Raw genomic sequence first — 25,058 nt, forward strand, 5'->3', positions numbered from 1 at the left:
TTCATGAGGTCCCATTTATTGCTTGTTGCTCTTAGAGCCTGTACCGTTGAAGTTCTGTTCAGGAAGTTGTCTCCTGTTCCCATGAGTTCAAGGCTCTTCCTCACTTTTTCTTCTAACAGAGTTATTATGTCTGGTTTTATACTGAGGTCTTTGATCCACCTGAACTTTAGTTTTGTGCATAGTGATAAATATGGATCTTTTTGCATTTTCCTACATGTAGACTTCCAGTTAGACCAGCACCATTTGTTGTAGATGCTATCTTATTTCCATCGTATGGTTTTGGCATCTTTGTCAAAAATCAGGAGTCCATAGTGTGTGGGTGTATTTCTGGGACTTCTATCTGATTCCATTGATCCACTAGTTTGGTGTCTATGCCAGTACCATGCAGTTTTTATTACTGTTGCTCTATAGTACAGCTTGAGATCAGGGATGGAAATACCCCCAGAAGATCTTCTATTATGGAAGATTGTTTTAGCAATTCTGGGTTTCTTGTTATTCCATATGAAGTTGGGAATTTTTATTTCAAGGTCTGTAAAGAATAGTGTTGGTAATTTGATGGGAATTACATTAAATCTGTAGATTGTGTTTGGTAAGAGGACCATTTTTACTATGTTAATCCTGCTAAGCCATGAGCATGAGAGATCTTTCCATCTTCTGATATCTTCTATTTATTTCTTTAGAGACTTGAAATTTTTTCATACAAGTCTTTGACTTGCTTGGTTAGGGTTACACCAATGTACTTTATGTCCTTTTTGACTATTGTGAGGGGTGTTGTTTACCTAATTTCTTTCTCAGCACTTTTGTCTTTTGTATATAGGAGGGCTACTTATTTTTTGAGTTGATTTTGTATCCAGCCACATTGCTGAAAGTGTTTGTCAGCTTTAGGGGTTCCCTGGTAGAATTTTGGGGATCACTCATGTATACTATCATACCATCTGAAAATAGTGATAATTTGACTTCTTCCTTTCCCATTTGTATCCCTTTAATCTTCTTTAATTGTGTTACTGAGCTAGCAAAAACTTGAGAACTATGTTGAAGAGATATGGAGAGAGTAGGCAGCCTTGCCTTGTCCCTGAATTCAGTGGGATTGCTTTAAGTTTCTCTCCATTTATCTTGATGTTGGCTATAGGCTTGCTGCATATTGCCTTTACTATGTTTGGGTATGCGCCATGTATCCCTGATCTCTCCAATACTTTAAACATGAATGTATGCTGGATTTTTTCAAATGCTTTTTCAGCATCTAAGGAGATTATCATGTGTTTATTTTTCTTTCAATTTGTTAATATGGTGGATCATATTGATGGATTTCCATATACTGAACCACCCCTGCATACCTGGCATGAAGCCTACTTGGTTGTAGTGGATGATATCTTTGATGTGTTCTTGTATTGGGTTTGCAAAGTATTTTGTTGAGTATTTTTGCATCAATGTTCATAAGGGAGATTGGCCTGAAATTGTTTTTATGCTGGGGTATCCAGTGCTGCTTGCTCCTGAATGACTAGGTTCTGGATATGCCATATTGTTCTGTCTTTTGTTGGTTGAGCTTTTACGCTGGCCTCTATCCATTGGGCTATCTTGGGTGTTGGGTGTTAGTTTCTGGTACTTCCTAGAATCCTATGGTGGGTCGAATCCCCTTGGCAGGAAGATGATTTTTCCCAAAGGAGGCCTCCTCATCTTTTTGGGTATGGTCACTGAATGGCAGGTGTTTTTTAATAATTGCCACAGCTCACCTCAGATGTACAGACCTGAGAAATAATTTTGGCCTTTGTTAGTAAAGGGGGCTATTCTCTCACCCAGAGAAGTTCTGGAGACAGCTGCCCTGCTGCTGGGTTTCTTGCTGTAAATTTAGTGAGCTGCTGCTGTAACCTGAATGCCCCGGGGTTTGGTCAGTTTAGTTAGGGATAACTGGTTGTCCCTTGGGGCAGTATCTGGGGGTTGATCTCAGGGAACCCAGGCTTCTGGAGGTCTGAGTTTGGAGCTCTCTTCCCCTGTACCCAAGTTGTAATCAGTGGCACATGAGCATTACTCTCATGTGTGCAGCAAGAGGCTAGAGTCTAGAGCCTGTGGATAATCAGAAACTTTTCTGGAGCGAGGTGTCCTGAGGTAGGGTCAGATATTTCCCCCATCTTTGGGTTTTCTCCCAACAGGGAGACCCAGTCTGTACTGTTGGGGGGGGGCGTGTAGAGTGCATAGGCACTTGCTTTCAAATGGTGGCTCCAAGCTGGTGACTGGACAGGAACCTTGGAACTTTTTCCAAGAATATTCCCATATGTGGTGGTGGTAGTGGTGGTGATAGTGGTGGTGGTGGGGTCAGCTGAGTGCTCTAAGCTGGGACCTACTGTTTCCCTCCCTGTGGGGTTTTCTCCCAATAGGGAAACCCAGCCTCTAGTGCCCTGGGGCACACAGTTCTGTCTGTGATGGAGAGTCGTGTGTGTGGGGCTCATGGCTGGAGCCCCACCCAGTGCTGCCTGCCGTGCTCCCACATGTCTGCAGGACCTTTTTCAGGGATAGACTGGGTGACATTCGGTCAGTCCCACTTGTTTCCTTCCCTGTGGGGGTTTTATTGAGACTGGGACTCCCAGTCTCTGGTGCCCGGGGGAGCAAAGTTCAGCCTGGGAAGGTGATCAGGACATGATTCTTGGGTCGGTTTGCTTGAAAAACTTACTCCTGCCACAACAGCCCAGGAAATTTTCCAGGGATTAGTTGGGTGCTCTGAGGTTGAAACCAATTGTTTTTCTCATCATTGGGTTTCTTATCACCTGGTAAACTCAGTCAATGGTGATTGGAGGCCAACAGTTCCAACTATTTGTCACTGTGCAGTCTCTGTTACCCTGCTGATTAGTCACAGTGTGTGATCAGCCCTGCCATTTGGGATCTGTTTTTAAATTTTACTGAATATGAGTATTTTGATTGTATGCATGAATATGAACCTCTTGTGTGCCTGATCCTCACAGTAGTATGATGATGTGTTCAGAACTCATGAACTTATAGCAATTGATAGTAGTGGGTCCCAGTTAAACACTGACAATTGAGCCAAATTATTTGCAAGAGCAGCAAGAGCTCCTCATTGCTGAGCCATCTCTCCTGTCTTATGTTGCTTATTTATGATCATCATTTACATTGCTAATATTTTCATCTTTCTATTTTTAGCTGTTTAAACATGCATTCTCTTTTAGTAAGATCTTATAAAAGTTACAATTTAAGCTAGGGCAGTGCAGATTTCTGGAAAATTAATACACAACTGGAGTGAATGTATAATTCCTTCTAGAAGTTTCAGTAAAGACCTCTGAGTTCTTTCAATCTTTTGTGTTTGTTTGATTGACTTTTAGGGGAGGCTCTGTCTTACTATATAAGTCTGGCTGTCCTATAACTGTTTGCATAGATCATGCTGGCATCCAATTCAATAAGATACACCTGCCTCTACCTGCTGAGTGATGGAATTAAAGGCATGACAGAATACACCCAGCTTGTCCATCATATTTTTTTTGTCGTTAGTAACTGTTCATAAATTTCTCTGATGTGTTACTTAATACTGTTCATCTCTTAATTTCTCTCTCTGTGTCTCTCTGTCTTTCTCTTTCTATTTCACTCTCCTCTCTGTTTGTCTTTGTCCACATTAATTGCCATAACTATTTCAAAGCTATATCTTATTCAAAAAGTTCAGATTTGACAAGTTAAACTTTGTTATTCAGTTTTCTAAAATGACTTAGTGATAACATTAACACTTCTTTTTTAATAGAAAAGTTTTAATCTTTATTTTTAATCTATAGACTACATTATTTAGTAAGGAGGATGTACAAAACAATGATCAAAGAATAATCATGTGTTCTATTCCTTTTCTTTTGTCTGGTCACTCAGAAATATGGTGCTATTGGCTATGATTGTTGTTGCTTGCCACTCACATTATTTTTATCCATGTATTCACTGTAGTCCACTTTCCCTTCCACAAATATATGAGCCCCCCTCTTCACATACTGATATGCCACATCCCTGAGCCCTGGTCAAAACATAATATTCAGTACCATGTTGTCTTTTGACTGATGTTACCCATCTGTTCAGTGTCCCCTGATCAACACATCTCATTTGTTGCTATATAAAAAATCATGACTGTGTTTTGTCCTTCCACCTTTCTCATGACAGGGTCCTGACCTACTCACCCAAGTAACTGAAAATGATTCATAGATTGCTCAAGTACCCAACTAATGGCTACTTTATATTCATGTCTTACAAACTGATGAAACACAGGTTTTTGAAGCACGCCTTTGTTTTTTTGTTTGTTTGTTTGTTTTTGGGTTTTTTTGTCAATCTAACCTTTAGGCTTTTTCATCTCCCCTACTTCACATCACGCACAGCACCCAACTGTATAACATTCGCACTTCTGTGTCAGAAAATAAATGGAAGAAGCAGTAGAATTATATGATTATATTGACAATGACATATAAATTATATTGTTGCCACTGTTTCTGTTGTACAAATGTATGGCATATTTTAGAATTCAGTGACCTTCAATGATGTGCATGTGAAATTCAGCCAAGAAGAGTGGGCCTTGCTGGAACCTTCCCAGAAGCAACTCTACAAAGATGTGATGCTAGAGACCTGTGAAAACCTCACTGCTATAGGTAAGACTGCAATTTTTCTTTCACTTTTAAAATAAAGAGACAACTCTTACTTTGTTATTGATCCTCTTCTGTAATTCCAATTGAGAATGAGGAGGAATGTGGTAAATAAATCAGGCATGATTCTAAGGGTCACAGAAGATAATGATTTAAGTTTTGCCTTAATAATAACATGTTATTTCCAATAATATATATTTTCTCGTACTATATTTTAGGCTACAATTGGGATGACCATAATATTGAAGAACATTTTCAAAGTTCTACAAGTAATAAAAGGTAACTTTATGTGCACACTGATACAGATATGAATCTTAAATTTTAATGTGTCCTGGAAGTTTGGTGTTTTTTGTTTGTTTGTTTATTGGCTGCTTTTTATTTTCTGTTTTTGAAATAGATTTTTTCTGGGTATCAGTGAATTTCTTAGACTTGCTTGTTAGACCTGCCTGACCTCAAAATAACAAGCAAGATATGCCTGCTTCTGCCTCCACAAGTCCTGGGATTGAAGGCATGTACCAGCACACATGGCTGTGTCCTGGAAGTTTTAAAGAAAAGCAACAGTGTAAAAACAGCACTGCTTTACGTGTACTGATGATCATTAAAATCTCATAATTCCATGTACTTCAATGTCAGGTATCTGATTTGTGTTTACAAGGCACTCCCCTAAGATAGAAGAAAATAAAATAATATTGTAACAAAAATACCATTTGAATCATATGGACATTACAGCTACTGACTTGAACTGCCAATCTGTTTAGTCTCATTCTATCTACTCAGATATTGTAAGAGGTATACACACTGAATTGGTGATCAGTATGTGTCCAAAACCTTCTAATAAGCAAAAATTTCATAGTAGAACCAGTGTTACTCATTTTCGTGCAGTAACTTTGTAAAGTTTAGTGAAAGAAGCAGCTTATGAGAATCAAGAATATTGTTGTGGAGAAACCTTAATCCCTATATGACATGTCTATGATGAACAAAAAACAAACTGTGTTAATTCAATGTGGGAATCTTTATTATTTTTGTAAATTAAACTGGTATATCATATGTCAAAATGATTCTAAGACACATGAGCATAGGGATATTGAAAGAAGCAGTGTCCCTGTCTTTCTCCAAGAACAATTGATTTGGTAGTAGTCCCCACTGTGAGTAAATTTTCTGAATGTGATAAATGGTTACTGTTAATTGGTTTTGCAACTTCACTGAGAATTTATCAGCAAACTCATATTGCTGAAAATACCTATGAATACAAGGATTTTGGAACTTCTTCTGCTTGTACTAGCTCACTTTGTAAATGAAGTGTCATTCATACAGTACAAAACTTTATTGAATGGGATTGCTGGGGTAAAACTCTGAATCCTTGCAATACACTTTATATATAGGAGAAAACTTCTTATAGAAAAATGATGCTATAAAAGTGAATCACATAACAAATGCTCTTATCATCACAGGAATCTTCAAAAATACCCATAATGAAGGGGAATATCATGAATATAAATAACGTGATAAAAGTTAAAAATTTGATTCTTCTTTACCATTAGGCCAAATTATAAAATTAATTCATATAGAAAAACATATTTATTAGTGTAATGAAATGACTGTGGTAAATCTTTCACATGTGCTAATTATCTTTGCAGGCATGAAAGCAGTCATACTGGAGAGAAACCCTTTAAATGCACTCTATGTGGTAAAGCCTTCCCCTATACCACTGATCTCATAGGGCATAAAAGAACACACGCAGGAGAGAAGCCTTACAAATGTAATCAATGTGGTAAAGCCTTTGCAAAAAACAGTCACCTCATAAGCCATAGAAGAAAACATACTGGAGAGAAATCTTATGAATGTCACCAGTGTGGTAAAGCCTTTGCACGAAACAGTCATCTCATAAGGCATAAAAGAACACACACTGGAGAGAAACCTTACGAATGTAATGAGTGTGGCAAAGCCTTTGCAGAAAACAGTCATCTCATAAGCCATAAAAGAACACACACTGGAGAGAAATCTTATGAATGTGACGAGTGTGGTAAAGCCTTTGCAGAAAACAGTAATCTCTTAAGCCATAAAAGAATACATACTGGAGAGAAACCTTATGAATGTAACCAGTGTGGTAAAGCCTTTGCACAAAACAGTGCTCTCATAAGCCATAAAAGAACACACACTGGAGAGAAACCTTATGAATGTAACCAGTGTGGTAAAGCCTTTGCACAAAACAGTGCTCTCATAAGCCATAAAAGAATACATACTGGAGAAAAACCTTATGAATGTAACCAGTGTGGTAATGCCTTTGCACAAAACAGTCATCTCATAAGCCATAAAAGAACACACACTGGAGAGAAACCTTATGAATGTAACCAGTGTGGTAAAGCCTTTGCACAAAACAGTGCTCTCATAAGACATAAAAGAACACATACTGGAAAGAAACCTTATGAATGTACCCAATATGATAAAGCCTTTTCACAGCAGAGTAGTCTCCGAAAACAGGAAAAGACACACAGTGGAGAGAAGCTTGGTGAGGGTAATTAGTGTGATAAAGCCTTTGCATGTAACAATCATCTCCTAAGACAACAACACATTCTGGAGGGAAACCATATGAATATAACTATGTGGCAAAGCCTTTGTACATAATATCTCCTAATACATAAAATAACACATACCGGAAAGATGTCTGACTGTAACCAATGTGAAAAAACTTTTGGACTTCAGAATCATTTTCACACTCATGAAAGAAATCCTAGTGGATAGAAAGCCTGTGAGTGTTTTTAACATGGTGAAACCATTCCACATTTGTATAATCTTCATCATCTTGAAAGGATTCATAATGGAGGAAAAACTCATGAATGTGTTAAAATGGTGAGGCCTTGCACAAATATAGAGTCATCGTCATCATAAAAGTATCCTTACTGGAGAGGGATTCTGTGAGTATAAGCAATGTGGAAAGGTCTTTGTGTTCTTTGGTCCACTGAGATCTAACAGAACTGGAAAACTAACTCAATTGAAATGACCTCCCTTTTCTGAAGGGGAAAGGGAATAGCGGCAATAGGAATGGAGGGTAGTACAGGGTGAAGAGAAGTGAGGGGGACTAAAATTGGAATGTAAAGTAAATAAACTTATTTTTATATACAATGAATGGTAAATATCAATTACATGCAAAATTATTATATAATAAAGTGTTTTAGAAAGGCTTACTGATAATACTGGTTCTCAACATTTACTGTTTTCAGTTACTTCACTTTACACAAGAAACTTTTAGTCTAGTCGATGAATATATAGGGAATGGTGAACTAATACCAGCCAGGAAGTTCTCTGAGAGTATCACAACAGTGGTAGCCTGTAGAAGTTTCTTTGTTTACACATACCTTTTGTTCCAAGGGGTTCTACTGAAAACCATCACAACCCAGACTGAATTTTGAGATGTGAGAGAGGAGGCTTTTTCTTCCATGTATGACCATGCTGTTGGCCTAGCTGTATAATCATGGCAAGGGTGAGTTTTCCCTGCCTGACTTAATCTGGAGAATGCCTTTAGACATAGATGCCACCAACCAAATTTGATAGATGGCCTTTGACACAGATCCCTAATAACTCTTCCCTCCCTTCAAATATAGGATAATTAAGTTCCATGTTCTTGTTCATATGATAGGAATGTACTGTTTACTGCAAATCAAGCATCCTTGAAGTGCTCAGTTTTAAACAATTATCTACACCTATCCTTACAGCATCCCAGTCACTCCCTAAGGGGTATATACCCTCGGTTTTCTAGAATTAAATTTGAACTTACTTCCTGAGGTGGTTTCCAGAGTGTTCTGATCACTGTTATTCTTGTGGGTGTCTTCCAAGCTTTATACCTCATCTTCTGGCCCTCCTTCCTTCCTGGGCTTGTGGGAAACGGCCTCCAGGCAGCAAGAGAACCCCGTTCTCTGAAATGCTTGTGAAAAAAATGTTTCACACTTCATAGCATTTAAAATGTCACATGTTTCTGGATGTGAGATGGTAAATCAAACACTGTCTTGGGAGTGGGACTCTTAAAATGAGTTATACTTAGTGTTTATTTCACAGTAAGCTTGCAGGCAAGCTTCATAGTATGAAATCTTCTGAGGTGAACACAGTGGCCTATGCAGAAGTAATAAGAGCAGAAATTTTATTTCCCTGTTTTTAATAGCTGAGTAGTGTTCTGATAATATGTGGATGGATGGCAGAGGAGGGGAACTCCTCTTTTGAGTGGACTATGGAAAAGGGTTTGGGGGAAGAGGGAAGGAGGGTGGGACCAGTAGGAGTTGAGAGAGTGGCCTTATATAGGGGTATACAATGAATAAATTGTGAAAAAATAAAAATAATTAATAAAATAAAAATGAATTAGAAAAACAAAACTTGACAGCAAAAATTTGAGTCCAGTCTGGGTACCCGCCCTCCTTCAAAGAAAAGAAAGAAGATATAAAGAAAGGAAAGAAAATTAGAATCTTTGTCTTTGCCATCTTTCTTCCTGGTGAGCTCATTTTTTAATCATTACCTAATGGAGACCATCCTGCTCTCTCTGAAGTTTATATTTCCATAGATGTAGGATTCATACCTGGAACAAAAGGCAGAGGTTCGTATTTAATGTATCAAAACAGACCTAGCTGCCAATTTTCTCCCAACAATCCTTCAGTTCTTCCATGTTATATGGTCCTCAAGGCTTGCATAGCCCACTGAATACCATGAATTCTCCTTCCCAGGGCCTGAGGTAACCTCATTCCTTCCTCCCCCATATATAGGCAAAGTATTTTGGCTACCTGGTCCTGTTGAGAGCCATTCAGGAGCAATAGCAAAACATCTGTAGCACTCATTGAATTTGGCTCCCCTGTTAGCATGGTCATGATGATGAGTTTGTCTTGGAAAAGCATAACCCGAAGAGCTGTTTATACTGAGGACTTTGTGCTGTTTTGGAACATAACTCTGTTTGATGCCATTATGATGTCCATATCCCTCATAACATGAGTTGTATGAAAACTCTAAGAATGCTCCTAGCCCCCTCACTGGGCAGTATCCCTGGCATTTAAAGTTTTAACAATGCTTGATCTCTTTTCTCTTGATCTCTTTTCCCAGATCAAGCTGGAGCAGATCAAGCTGGAGCAGATTAATGAATTAACCACTGCCCTTGAAAGAAACCATAGATGTAGGTTGTATCAATGACCATTATACTTAGAAAGAATTTTTTAAAAGATTGTTTAACAATGTTGGAGAAGATGTTTTTGCTAATGTCTGTGATGTACAAAATCTTGGAGAATAATTTAAGGTTAAGAAAAGTACACTCTTAATAGTAAAGCCAGGGATGTTAAGGTTGATAAGCAGAAACAATAGCCAAGGTAGCATTGGCTGACTGCATACTTTCAAGCTGGGCCTGAAACTGAGACCACATTTGATTCCACTATATTTATTTTGTCCTCAACTTCTTAATATGATTTAATAAAAATTACTAATTGTCCTGACCCGCAGAAGTTCATCGGGGTCCTAAGGGGGGGGGTGAAAAGAATGGTGAGACAGAGAGACCTGAAGGAGGCCAAGTCTTCTTGTCTGATCAAAGCCTCATTTATTAGAAATTTTTACCCAACTTATATAGGGAGAAGGCAGGAATGGGGGAAGGCTTAATTACTGTTGCAGGAGACAGCAAGAGTGCTTCCATGGCTTGAATATTGCACCTGCAAGATACCGTAAGGATGTTTTCTTAAGATTTCTCATGGATGCTCTAAACCTGACAGACGGATGTCCTCACAAATCTATCACCCATGACTTAGGATCCTAAATAACTCTTTCACTAAATAGCTTTAGGTTGCCACTAAATGACCTTTGCTCATTATTTGGCTTAGGCTTCAGTAAATAGCTTTGGCTCCAGCAACTAATAAGTAAATGCACACCCCTTAAAGATTTAAAGTACTGGTGCCATTACCATGCCGTTTTTATTACTATTGCTCTAAAGTACAGCTTTGAGATCTGGGATGAGGATAACCTCTAGAAAATCTTTTCCTGTACAGGCTTGTTTTGTCAATTCTGCATTTATTGTTTTCCCATATGATATTGAGAATTGCCAAGTTTGCAGAGCCATCTCCCTCTGGGCTCCTTATAACATTTTCCCAATTATCTGTTAACTGATTAAACTTGCTGTTAACTTAATGGTGATGCCTAAATTGTAAACTAGACCACAAACGACTCACTTTTCACCAGACCAAGGATCCAATTCTTCATGCTTTATCACCTTGAGCTCTGGACCAAATGTCTAGGGATATAAATTAAGGACCTTCGATTCCAGACCGAATATCTTGGAAAATTATTTAAGGCCTTGAGGTGAAATATGCTGGATTAGACCAAGCCTCCAACAGAAACTCCCGTGCTAAGCCAAAAATATTAAATATCAAAAATAGCTTACCCTTGGGAGAACTAGACGATCCTGAACTATATGATTCACTGAGCTCAGAAAATAAGGCTTTGATTTTTAATCTTCTATTCCTGAAGTGAGATTTATCGGTTTCCATCCAGAACCCAATACAGTGAAAATATTCAAATGTCCCTGCTATGGTCATGGCTAGGACAAGTGATCCCTCCTGTGACTTCATGTAGGTTCCTAACCAGACTCTGGAAATACCCAATAAAGCAGGTCCTGCTCTTCAGCCTCCTGTTCCATAGGTTGGGGTCAGTATCCACAAACTCACCACAATGTAACTTTGGAACTCGCCTGAAATATCCTCACAGCACACAGAAGCCTCAAATGGACCACAGGACACCAGCTTTTAAAAGCTGCTCACCTACAGAGCATATGTGCAATATGGCACCAGGAAGAATCCATCTCTTCCTCTGAAGGGATGACCTCACAGTCCTGATTGGCCAGTCAGTATTGAGTGACATGAGCACCTTCTTTAAGGTTAGAGTGTACCCAAGAGACAAGGCTTTGTGATTCCTGGCCCATGCTTCCATTTTAGGACCAGACCTTTTCCAGATCTCAGAGATTTTTATTTCAGTATCATTTGTACCTGTCCTCTCTTACCTTCTCTCTACCTTCTGTCTTCTAGCACTCAGTAGGCACATTCCCTCTTCTACTGGAATCAAGGTGGATGGATGCACAGCACATTATTCAACCTCCAGGGGAGTGAGCAATCTGTTCCTCAAGTGGATGGGTCCCAAGTATATTACGAATTAAACAGAGATTTCAGAAAATGCAATGAGATTTTTGTTCTGTGATTTAACGCTACTGTCAAATATACTGCAGCTACTTTCCCCCTGGAAGGTCTGAGGCAACCCAGGGGAAAAAAGCAGGAAACACATGATATTTTTGAGCACCACGTTAGCAAGCACTTGTATCTCAATGGAAAAGTGGGAAAAAAACAAAGCTATATTAGAAAAGGCTCTCTACATGAAAAAATCTGATAGAATGTATTTCTCTGTGTATGTAGAAAGTTAATTTATAAGAATTGCTCAAAGACTATGCAGAGTTAAAGAATTCAGTAGCTGTTGAGACCGTTTGACTGGATAACTAAGCTTCATGATCATCAAAATACACCAGAATTCCAAAGACGTAAACTCTAATGGAAGTGAAAAAATGAACTTGCTAGCCAGAGCTAAGGCACATAGAACAAGAGAAATATTAACCATCTTCAGTTTCCATTATATATTTAGGCTACCATGAGATATGTGGCTTAAGTTAAGGAGGGAGCTCATCACCTCAATAGGTCCAGATCAAAGAAAAGATAAATTAAATATCGTCAGTTTATCTTACTAAATATTTTTAATTTATCTTACTCCAAAAGATAAATTAAAAAGTTCCCTTATAATACCCAACTATTTGGGTTTTATTTACTTGAAATACAGTTATTTTATTTCATTTTTAAATCATTTTTGTTTTATTTATTTATTATTATTTTTTTTTTTGTTATTCTAGACAGAGTTTCTCTGTGTAGCCTTAGCTGTACTGGACTGTTTTTTTTTTTTTTTTTTTTGAGCAGGCTGGCCTTGAACTCACTGAGATCCACCTACCTCTGCCTCCCTGAGTGCTGGAATTACCTGTGTGAACCATCTCAGCACAGGGAATAATGACATTACCCCACTCTTCCAAAGTTGACCTCTATTATTATTCTACCGTTGTCTTCTATTATCGACTCTAAAGCCAGAACTACTTGGCTGAATCAGCTGAGTTCTGCTGCTTGCTGGGGCTGGAACTTGGGACGAATGTTCAATGAAATCTACATAAGCTTCCCTTATTCCAATGTTTTTCTTCACTGATTAAGCTTGGATCTGCAGGAACTTGCTCCATATATGACTTTGGGCTCAGAAACCTATATTCTGCTCTCTCCTGAGTGCTGATGTTGAGGGTATATACCACCATGCATGGCCTCTAAGCTTTACTTTTATATGATGGAAGCTTTGCCACTGGGAGTATTCCCCTGAGGTCACTACTCCCTTTATTCCACTTCAACTATTTTCCTAATCCAAACTTACAAAAATCCACATTCATCCAAAGAAAAGCATGGAAAGGACTATTACAGCTATACCCCAGCTCCTGCTAGCAACTTCATTCATAGTTAGTTTCCATTGCTTTGAAGAGACACCATGACCACGGCATCTTTTATAAAATAAAACATTAACTTTGGCTGTCTTTTTTCTGAGGTTTACTGCTTTATTGTCATGGTGGGAAACCTGACAGAGTAAAGGCAGGTATAGTTCTGGAGAAGCTACGAGGTTTACATCTTGATCTGAAGCAGAAAAGACTGTGAAAATGGACTTATTTGAGCATAGAAGACTTCAAAGTCTGCCTCCACAGTGACACACTACTTCAAGTTAAAATTCCACAGATCCAGAGTGTTAGGTAAACAAGATGGTAGAAATTGGAGCTCTCTGGGAAGGAGAGAAAGAATAGATGCTGTGGGTATGCTGGAGCAGAAAACATCAGGTAATGGAGGGAGAGAAAAGCTACAGGAAGACACAGCCGGAATCAGGAGAATTTTGCTGCTTAGAGTGGAAAAAAAAGTTTTGTGGCAACTTCATGGAGTCTATGATTGCATCCCTAGTAAAAAGTCCTAGTAACAAAGGATACAGAGTCTGAACTGACCATCTTTTATGGTCAGACAGGGTTTTTAGTGCTGGAATTGTGTTACAATCAATTGATGTCTTGGTTCATTGGCCCTGTAGATATCCCTAAACAAATCAAGCTGATGGTAGTAAATAACTGAGAAATGCCCCCATTGCTGAGGGCCATTTCCACAGAGCTTTGCTGAATATACAGAAGATGAGCATGTACAGGCTTGGAGTCTTCAACTCTATATTCCAGCCTCTTGGGGGAAAGAAAATTCTCTACACACAATGGGAAGAAAAACCTCACCACCAACTGAGCCAGAAAAGTTGTCCTGTGACTTGATGGTACAGAATATTTGGGAGTGCCAAGAGAATATCTGCTTTAAATTGAAGCTAAGGTGATGGGGGACCCATATATTATACTGCCTAGATTTTCAGGAATATCACAGAGACATAATTATCAAACATGGGGTGAAGGAGTCTGGTAATTGGAATTCTGCCTCCTGGCCTTAGCAGATGCAGATCTTAACTAAGTTCCATTTTTCAGAGACAGTCTTGGCAGTCTCTGCAAGCAGGGTGTTCAGAGCCTGAGAAGTAGATAGCAAGCTCCCTACAACCCTGAGAACCAGACAGCAAACTCTGTGTAACCTTGAGTGAATTTCTTGGATGCCTTGCCAGGTGGTGCAGATGTGTGGCTACTGTGAAAAAAAATTTTTTTCTTGTACCCTTGGCTTTATAAGTGTTGTTTGCACATTCAGTAAACTAAGACCTTGTTCAAAAAGCCTGTTTTGGTCACCATTCGCCTCTCTGTCCCCCCATTTCTACTCCCTCTTTCAGGTAGACCCTGTTTGACTAGACCGTCAAATGGGATGGGTCAATGGGGCTTTTCTAAGTCTGTGCCATGTCTTCTGTGGCTGTGTTATGAATATAACTGCGATGAGCATGAGAACTGTGACACTTCACAATACCAATTTCATGTGCATGGAAAAATCTAATGAATCCACAGCAATTCTGTCCTTTTATGAGAACTCTACATAATGTAGTTGCTATGTGACCATGTTAATGTATGCTGTGTCACTGAACTCAACAGTAAAGTCGCTTTGTATTACTTTGTACCTTATATCAAATAATCTTCAGTGGCATGTATTTATGGTTTATGTCAAATTAATGATTATATAATGATATATTTTACCCTTTCAAACAAGTATAAACACCACCATTAAACATATTTTTTCAAAAGAAAAAGATTTAAAAAATTAACTTTCAATTTGAAGATTGAATTAAAAGCAATCCAAAGAAAATTCCTAATGATTTATTACAGGAAAACTGATTCCAAAACCATGTATTATGTGAAAAACTCAGAATTCTCAATTCCTAGTCTTCCTCTGTGGCCTGGTAAGGCTGCCCCACCTCATTGGGAGGTGATCAAAGAGCCAGCCACTGAGTTCATGTTAAAGACAGCCCCTGTTCCCCTTACTATGAGGCCCATTTGGAGACTGAGCTGCCATGGGTTCCATCTGTACAGGGTTTCTAGGATCCATGCATGGATCTTGGTTGGAGAATCAGTTTCAGAAAAGTCCCCTGAGCGCAGATATTTTTGCTTCTGTTGTTCTCTTTGTAGAGCTCCAGACCTTTCTATGTCTTTCAATCTCCCCTTCTTTCACCAGATTCCCTGCAATCTGCCCAAAGTGGCCATGAGCCTCAGCATCTGCGTTAATATCCTTCTGGGTAGAGTCTTTTAGAGGCCCTCTGTGGTAGGCTCCTGTCTTGTTCCTTGTTTTCACCTTCTTCCGTTGTCTATCCCATTTGCCTTTCTGAATCAGGATTGACCATCTTTCCCAGGGTCCTTTTCCTTGCCTAGCTTCTTTAGGTGTACAGATTTTAGTATGTTTTTCCTATATTACATGTCTAATAACCACTTAAAAGTGAGTATATACCATGTGTATCTTTCTGCTTCTGGGATACCTCATAATTTCCTTATTTTTAATTGCTGAGTAGTATTCCTTGTGTAAAAGTAACACTTTAACATTCAAAGCTCCCTCCTTAATAATTCCTCCACTTTCCACAGGTCTTTATAAACACCTGATTTTTCCAGCCTTATAGTTTGACCCTCAGGTTCCTCTGACCACAACCTCTACAACTTATAGAGTCTCCATCTTGGGCTCCTAACTGAATGTTTTGCAGGCATCAGGGAAGCAGAATGCAATCTGTTTCAGAAAAGTTAGTCTTCATGTCTTCAAGTTTATTTTCTTTCTTTACAGTAGTCACAATCTCAAGCAGGGGTATGTGTCTTGACATGCATCCTTGTGGGCTCCCATTGCTGCCTATTTAACACATGCAAGATAAACTCAGTCTTGTGGCTTTGGTCAAGTGGTCAGGCACTTTTTAATCATTTGGTATTATCAGTTCTGTCCTGATCATTTTTGGATACTTCCATATTTTTATGGAGATTTTGGCTTAGAAACTTCTTTAAAAACCAATCCTAAATTCCTTAAGCTACCAATCTTCTTCTTCTGGGTCATCTGGGCTGAGTTAAAGATGAACTGAAGATCAACCTTTCCTACCTTACTGCTATTAATGACATGTTTATGGAGCTGAATAGATGGCTCAGTCCCTAGGCACACTGGCTGCTCTTCCACATGACCTAGATTTGATGTCAGGCATCCAAGCAACAGCTCACAATTGCCAGTAACTCTAATCACATGGAGGAGACACGATCTTCTGCCTCAGCTCATACATTGCATGCACTTGGGATACACAGCAATAAAATTTATGTACCTAAATTACATGAATTTTAATAAAAATAACATATACATTAAGAAAACCTCTTTTACAATGTGGAGTCAAATATGCATGTGTGTTTTCACCATTTTCATAGCTGGTGCCCTAGGTGGCCAGAGGAATTCATCAGATACCCTAGACCTGGAAATATACATTATTCTCAGCCATCTGATGTGGGTTCTAGGAACCAAATTTGGGCATGCAAGAGGAGCAGAACTACTAACATTCTATCTCCCAAACATGTCATTACAATAGAGAGGATGAAGATGTTCCATTAATACTTTGGTCTCCTATCACTTGAAGGTTATGTATCCCTGCTAGATGGCTGCTGAAGGGCTCAATGGATTTCTTTCCCTCTGTGACTGGACTTTGGACAGTTTCCTATTTTCATTATTAACATAGGTCTCTTAATGTGAGTAAATGTAACAAGAATATTTATTAAAATCAATGTTCAGGAAGATTATATCAGAAACATTTCCATGCTTTGAGATATACTCTTTCATTTTAGGATCTTTTTGAGAGAGGATATCTCTACATAGCCATGGCTGTCTGAAATTCACTATGTAGACCATACTGGTATAAAACTCAGATTGGGTTGCCAATGTCTCTCAGGTGCTGGGATTACAGGCATGCACCAGTAAGCTAAATTGAGACATATTTTTTAAATGACCTGTCTTTGAACTGCAAAATGAATGAAAAAAAAATCCACTCATTTTCCAAATCAAAACCAGGACATTAATTAAAAAAGGAACCATCATTGTTTCAATGAACAGAAATACATCTTGAAATCCAATAGCAATAATTTAGTCTGTCAAATCCTTTCATATGTTCTCTTGTGTTATTTTTCTTAGCTTTGTGAATTTCATCCTTTAAAATGTTTGCACTCTGTTAGCATGTAAGTACCTGTGTATGTGGCAGTGAGAGGACAGTGTATTGCAGACTATCATCTACATCTCCAATGTGGGTCCTAGAGATGAAACTTAGGCAATTATTTGGTTCAGGTGACCTCAATGGTCCTGACTTAGATTTACAAAGAATTTCTGTATACGCTGGTGTGAGAGTGTGCATATGCCATAGCTTAAATGTAGAAATAAGTGAAAAATTTGGAATAATATGAATCTCCCAGAGATTGATGTCATGTTATCAGGCTTAGCAGCAACCAACTTTACCCACTGAGACAATTCTTTGACACTCACTTGTAGTTCTCATATATGTTATGAACAAGTGTTTACTCCTAGGAATAAATCAATACAGTCCAAAATATAGAGCTCCAGATCATTTTCATTTACAAATAAAATTAATTCAAATCACCCTGATTTCCTCAATTATTACATGAAAATGTTTACAATGTGAAAAGACATTTTATTTATGTAATATCTCAACTAATCCTATTTGAGCATCATGAAAACAGTTCTGTAGGGAACATTTGTGGTGTCCAAACCTGGCAACTTGACCTCAGTCATCATATAAAGATAGACAAAGGAGACTGCACAAAGTTGTCTCCCAATTTCTACATATCTGTCATGACATAAAAACCCATAATTATGTTCCACACACACATCAGAAGTGGTTTTGAAATTAATATTCTTGCTGTAACATTATCTAGAATCTTCATATATTTCCTATAGAATGCAGTACTTTAGATGAAATCATAAATGGATAATTAAGAGGAACATGCAGAATCATGGAACATAAAATTATATATTCATATCACAGCAAGCTATGTAGTGAGATATACAATTGATTGCTGATTATATCACTTCATTACATCTCTATGGTAGATGAAAATGCAAAACTTTCATTTACCATATTAAATACATTCATAGGGTGTCTCTTCAATATGATTCATTCACAATAATAAAACCTATAGAAATGTACAAAGGTTTCATCATACTAAATATATTCATAAGGTTTTCTCTCAAGTATGATTTATTTATGGTTTGAGGGTCAATGCACCATGCAAAGGCTTTAATACACTGTTTATAGTCTTAGGGTTTCTCTCCAATATGAAAACTTACATGCCTTCGGAGATCACAGCAACGTGCAAAGGCTTTATCACATGGATTACATTATAGGCTTTCTCTCCAGTGTGTTCTTTTATGCTTTTGGAGACTATTGGGATGTGAAAAGGCTTTATCACATTGATTACATTTGTAGGGTTTTTCTCCAGTATGAATTATTTCATGCCTTTGGAGGTTACTGCAATGTGCAAATGCTTTGCCACATTGATTACATTCATAGGGTTTCTCTGCACTATGAATTCTTTTATGCCGCTGGAGATCACAACATCGTGCAAAGGCTTTACCACATTGATTACATATGTAGGCTTTCTCTCCAGTATGAATTCTTTCATGCCTTCGAAGGTCACTGGAATGTGCAATGACTTTACCACATTGACTACATTCATAGGATTTCTTAGCAGCATGAATTCTTTCATGCCTCTTGAGATCACAGCAACGTGCAAAGGCTTTATCACATTGATTACATTCATAGGGCTGCTTTCCAGTATGTGTGCTTTTATGCCTTTGGAGACTACTGGGATGTGAAAAGGCTTTGCCACATTGATTACATTCATAGGGCTTCTCTCCAGTATGAATTCTTTCATGTCTCTGGAGAACACAGCAACGAGAAAATGCTTTATCACACTGATTACATCCATAGGGTTTCTCTCCAGTATGTGTTCTTTTATGCTTTTGGAGACTACTGAGTTGTGAAAAGGCTTTACCACATTGATGACATTCATAGGGTTTCTCTCCACTATGAATTCTTTTATGGCTCTGGCAGTTACTGCGATCTGCAAAGGCTTTACCACATTGATTACATTCAAAGGGTTTCTCTCCAGTATGTGTCCTTTTATGGTTTTGGAGACTACTATGTCTTGAAAAGGCTTTTTCACATTGATTACATTTGTAGAGTTTCTTTCCATTCTGAATTCTTTCCTGTCTTTGAAGAGATCTATGACATGCAAAGGCTTTACCACACTGATTACATTCATAGGGGATCTCACTAGTATGTGGTTTTTCATGGCTGCAAAGATAATTGGTATATGTGTAAGCTTTTTCACATTCATTACAGTGATTCATTACAGTGAATTAAGTTTACAATTTGATCTAAATGTAAAAAGGACTTACATCTTACTGTTTTATCACTTTGTTTACATTTATAATTTCCCCCTTGATTGTGGAAATTTTGCATTTTGAAGATACCTTTGAGGTAAGAAACATATTACATGGATTGCTTATAGCATCCTTTTTCTTTCTTTCCTCTTTTAAAGAGCATATTTTTATTAATTACAGTTTATTCACCTTGTATCCCAACTGTAGCTCCCTCCACCTGCCCCTAATAATCTCATCCCCCCTCCCTCTTCTCCACCCATGCTCCTCCACCAGTCCACTGGTAGGGGGGTACTTTTTCTATAAGTGTTTTTTCACATATTTGAAAAGAACTAGAACTCATCTATACAATAGTGACTGCATTCATAAATTTTCCTATAGTGGGAGTCACACTACATTTGGAAACTGAACTAGGGTAAACACAACAATTTCCACAGAGCTAGTAATCTCTAATGTGATTTCTGTGGCTATATTCCCAATTAGTTTCAAAAACTAATTAAGTATAGTAGTTTAATTTATTAATTGTCCCCTGCTTTCATTAGAGTTTCTGTCATTAATAATGAATTAATACATGAATAATTATAAATTTAGTGTTGTCACTTTCATGGTTTCTGTTGTATATATGTATAGAATAGTTTAGAATGCAATAACCTATGATGGTGTGCATGTTAACTTCACTCAGGAAAAGTGGGCTTCGTTGGATCCATCCCAAAAGAATCTCTTCAAAGAAGTGATGCTGGAGACCTAAAGGAATCTCACTGCTATTGGGTAGATGGGGAATTTTCTTTAACTGTTTAAATAATAATCTGATTGTTATTTATGATTATTATTTAATTATTATTAGTGATTATTAATAAATTAAATGTAAACTTGCATCACATTCACGAAGTCTATTCCAACTAAGGAATACTACATATTTTCTCCTTGTTCTGAGAGGTAAGTATGATTTTTCTTTTCATATCCTTATGGTCAAATGACTTGAGTAACAAATGGAAGATCCTCATATTCACAGTTTGTATTTTGTCTTCAAAGACATGTGCTATGGGAATCATTTTTCCTCCACAACAATTTTCTTGACTTTCATCCTTTCCATCTAACTAAACTTAGCAAGTTTACTTCAAGTATTTGAGTCACATCAGCTTTTCTATGGAATATTTGCTCTTGAGTAGGTTTTGTACATAAAATTATCACCTATTTAATGAGCTTGCTTTTTCCAATATCTGAATTGTATAAGACTTAAGAGATTAGAATTTCTACGGAGCATCTGTAATGTGGATATGAGTAATGATTTTTATAGAGGAATTTGATTTAGAGACTTGTTGCTCTGGCAAAAGATCACATCCGAAGACCCTCTATGTCTATGTGATCTGGCTGGAATATAACAATACATTAATCCAGTAGACAGAGGCAAGAAGATCTGCCTTCAGTGCCAGCCTGGTATAGAGCAATGTCCAGTAAAGAAAAGCTTAGTTTCAGGCATGGTGATACATGTGTTTAATCTCAAACAATGGGTGTAAAAATAGTTGGGAGAAGGAAGCACACATGTTTGAAAGCAATATCTAAGTGAGTGGCAGAAAAGGGGACAAATTCAGAAAAATATTTGACAGAATAGGATACATTCATCTCTCATGAAATAGAGAGGAAATGAAGCTCCTTAAGGGACACAGAATGGAGAGAGGAGGCAGTTTTTCTGGGACAGTAAAAGAAAGACAGGTTGGAGAGAACTAAGGTGAAGATCAAATGATCAGGAAAATAAGAGCCTGAAGATTAGAAAAGACTGCTGGAGTTAGTTTGAGGCCAAACAAAGCAATTCAGAGGATGGGAGAAAAGCCAGATTTAATAAGTTAGCTAGGAAAGGAGTTTGAGCCAGAACAGCTGAACTGAATCAGCCATCTATGTGCTCAGAAAGAAAGTGTGTGCATATTAAGCAGTAATTCACAGAGGCTGAAAATCTTCTATGCTTAAGATAGATTGTATGGAACCTAGAAGCTGCCCTGCCCAGGTCTAGGGCAGCAGACAGGGGCAGTAGTCTTCAGATACAGCAATGACTACATGTGAATTAAAGTCCTTTTCACAGCAATATCTGTTAAGCAAGTGTTTCATCATCTTCTTTCTTAGAGAGATGCCTTGAAAACATAAATCAGACACCTGACTGTGAGTAAAATGGGTTTGGGAGAATTTAATATTCCTTAATATACTTAAACTAGTGCTTTTTCTCTATTGTTTTTATTTAAAACTTCTGGGACACATTAACATTTTTTTCATAGGAATATTTATACCAGTTTCCACAAGAAAATTACCTTCCATGTCTTCTAAAATGTTGACAATGTTCTTCAGTATGCTCTTCCCAATTGTAGCCTAAAATATATACCAGAAAGTGTATGACATATTATTCAAAATTAGGCAAAATTTAAGTTACTATTTTCAGTGAATCTTAGAAACATGTGTGATTTATTCTTCCTCATTCCAATTGAAATTTCATAAGAGCATCAATAAGAAAAAACAAAAACAATAACAACAGATGTCCTCTTTTTCTTAATAGTGAAAGAAAATTCACTTTCTTACCTATAGCTGTAAGGTGTTTGTAGGTCTCCAGCATGACATCTTTGTAGAGACTCTTCTGGGAAGGATCTAGCAAAGCCCACTCTTCTGGAGTGAAATTAACATCCACTTCTTCATAGGTTATTGATTTCTAAAATATCCCATATGTGAGTATCACAGAAAGCATGGCAATGCATGTTGTATATGTATACTTAATAGACAATGTATTCCTATAATTCCAGTGCTTCTCTTACTTATCTCCTCACATAGACGTTGATGTAATGAATTGATGTAATTGACAAGTCATTTTAGAAGGAAACTAAATGATGAGGTTCACCTTGTCATCTCTGGACCCTTTGAATAAAATATAGCTTTTCAAAGGAAATGCCAATTAAAAGACATAATGAGAGACAAGAAAATAGATGATCAGTACAGATGGCACATCACAGAAATGCTATGCTCAATTACTAACTACAAAAAATATGGGCAAGCAGGACGTATTGGCTCATGCCTTTAACGCTGGCACTCAGTCTGTGTATCTCATTAAGATGGATGCCGGCCTTCTTTTCAAACAAGTTTCATGACTTCCAGAGGTACATTTAAGATCTGAATCCACTGCAAAAATCATTCAAATAAGAAAGATACAAAGAACTCAATGGTTTATATATTCACTACAGTTTTATATCTAACTTCCAGAAACCTGAAGTGTCCCAGGTTAAACTGTAACAGTAATAAAAACTTATTAAAAGGGAATGCGTGTTCAAACAGGTACAAATGGACAGATGAAATAAGCAACATAAGGCAGTTGAAGTGGCTCAGCAATGAAAAGCTCTTGTTGGTCCTGTAAATAATTGGGCTCAATTGCCAGTGTTTAAATGGAAGCTCACATCTATCCATTACTCCAAGTTCAGGAGTTCTGAGACCATCTGCTGACTATTGGGAAGACCTGGTACAAAAGAGGTGCATATTCATACATACAGGCAAAATACTACCCTTATTCGCCCGTTAAAACAAAACAAACACAGGAGGCAAGAAGAATGTCACACACCTACAATCCAATGACTCAGAAATACAGGCAGTGTTAATGTGATGAATACATGACAACCTGAGAAACAGAATATACACTCCGACAAATATCAAAATTCAAGTGTGGATGTGAAGACGAGCAAAATAGAATATGCTTGACATGTACTAGACCCTACATACCAGGCCCATCAGCCTATATATCGAAATAAAATGTGCATATTGGACTACATTTGATCCCAGCCCTCTGCATCCAGAGGGAGGTAGACCTCTAAGTGTGAAGCCTGGCTGAATTTCATACCTACATTCAGGACAGCCAACGCTACACAAAGAAACTTGGTCTCCAAAAACAACAAAATTAAACATGTAAAAACCTCAGGATACCAAAATAGCCTAGCACTGAATAGCAATTGCTTTGAGTCTTTCCTATATGATTTTGGGATAGAGTTGATAAAAGTGAAAGCATGAGAACATAACAAGGAGTCAGAACGATCAATTTCAATCACAACACAGTAGACACAAACACCAGGAACTGGGTTGAGATCATAGACACTCAAATCCAATCCCCAATCTAGACAGGTTCCTCCTCCAAAAGCTTTCCTAAGTTCCCCCAAAGAAACACACAAAGAAGAAACAAATGTTCAGTGATATTCTCCTACTTGTTTCTGTGGAGCTTTCCCCACTCTCTGTTACAGAAGACCCAATTCTCATGGTTGCCCCTAGCACTACAAAGAACACCAGTGGCAGCTTCCCCTTTCTTGTGTCCTGTAGATTACACACTCCCAATCTCTGTTCTGCTTCTGTAATCTCACCCCCAACTCCTCTGCTCAACCATAGGCCATACTTGCATGGAGACCAAGGTGGAATACCAGAAATCTTCCTCACTATCTTTGTTACCACAAACCCAATTCCAGGATCTTCCCTACTGTTCCAACTGAACACATGTTGCACCTCTCCCTCCATACCATCCCAGCAAACATAACACCGTGAATACATGCCAAGCAGGTCATTAAAATATCAACACCCAGCCAACACACTTTCTGGAACTTCAGAGTGCTAGCAGAACCTCAAGCACAAAACTCCCACCCAAAAAACCAGCACTTAGACCTATAATCACCCCAAATCCAGATCTCTAGACAGCAGCATAGGAATAGATTCAAGAACAGTCAGGCAATATGTCACCACCTGAGCTCAGCTATGTTACCACAGCAGGACCTAAATCTATCTGAGAATTACAAAACATTCTACAGAAACACAAAAGAATATACCTTCTCGTCATTTCATTACACATCCTCTAAAATTGACTACATATTCACACACAATGTAAATCTTAATGGAAAATTAAAATAACATCTTGTATCCTGTCAGACCACCATGTTTTAAAGCAGGATAAAAATAGCATCAGAAAGAATCATAAAAACATTACAAACTCATGGTAAGTGAATAATCTTCTACTGAATGAAAAATGGGTTAAAACAAATGAAAAAAATAAAGACTATAGAATCCAATAAAAATAAATAAATACTGTATGCAAACTCATGGAATACAATGAGGAATGAAAGTGGTGCTAAGAGAAAACTTCATAGCACAAAGGGCCTACATAAAGATATTGGAGAGATCTCATACTATCAACTTAAAAACACACCTGAAAAGTCTAGAAAAAAATATGTAAGCACACAAAAAAGGAGTAGACATCAAGAAACTATCAAATTGAGGGCAGAAATCAATAAAATAGAAAGAGAAGATAAAGAACCAATGAAACAAAAAGTTGGTTCTTTGAGAAAAATCAACAAGACAGACAAACCCTTATCCAAATTAAATAATGACTTATCTAATCTAAGTAAAAGACAGAGAGAAAATAACAAAAGTAATAGAATCAGAAATTGTGTTACAAATGTATGTTCCTTTAAAATCCTACTCATGTTATGTGAATGTGTTTTTCTTTTAACCCCAG

The sequence above is a fragment of the Meriones unguiculatus genome (assembly GCF_030254825.1).
Source record: "Meriones unguiculatus strain TT.TT164.6M chromosome 13 unlocalized genomic scaffold, Bangor_MerUng_6.1 Chr13_unordered_Scaffold_44, whole genome shotgun sequence".
NCBI lineage: Eukaryota > Metazoa > Chordata > Mammalia > Rodentia > Muridae > Meriones > Meriones unguiculatus.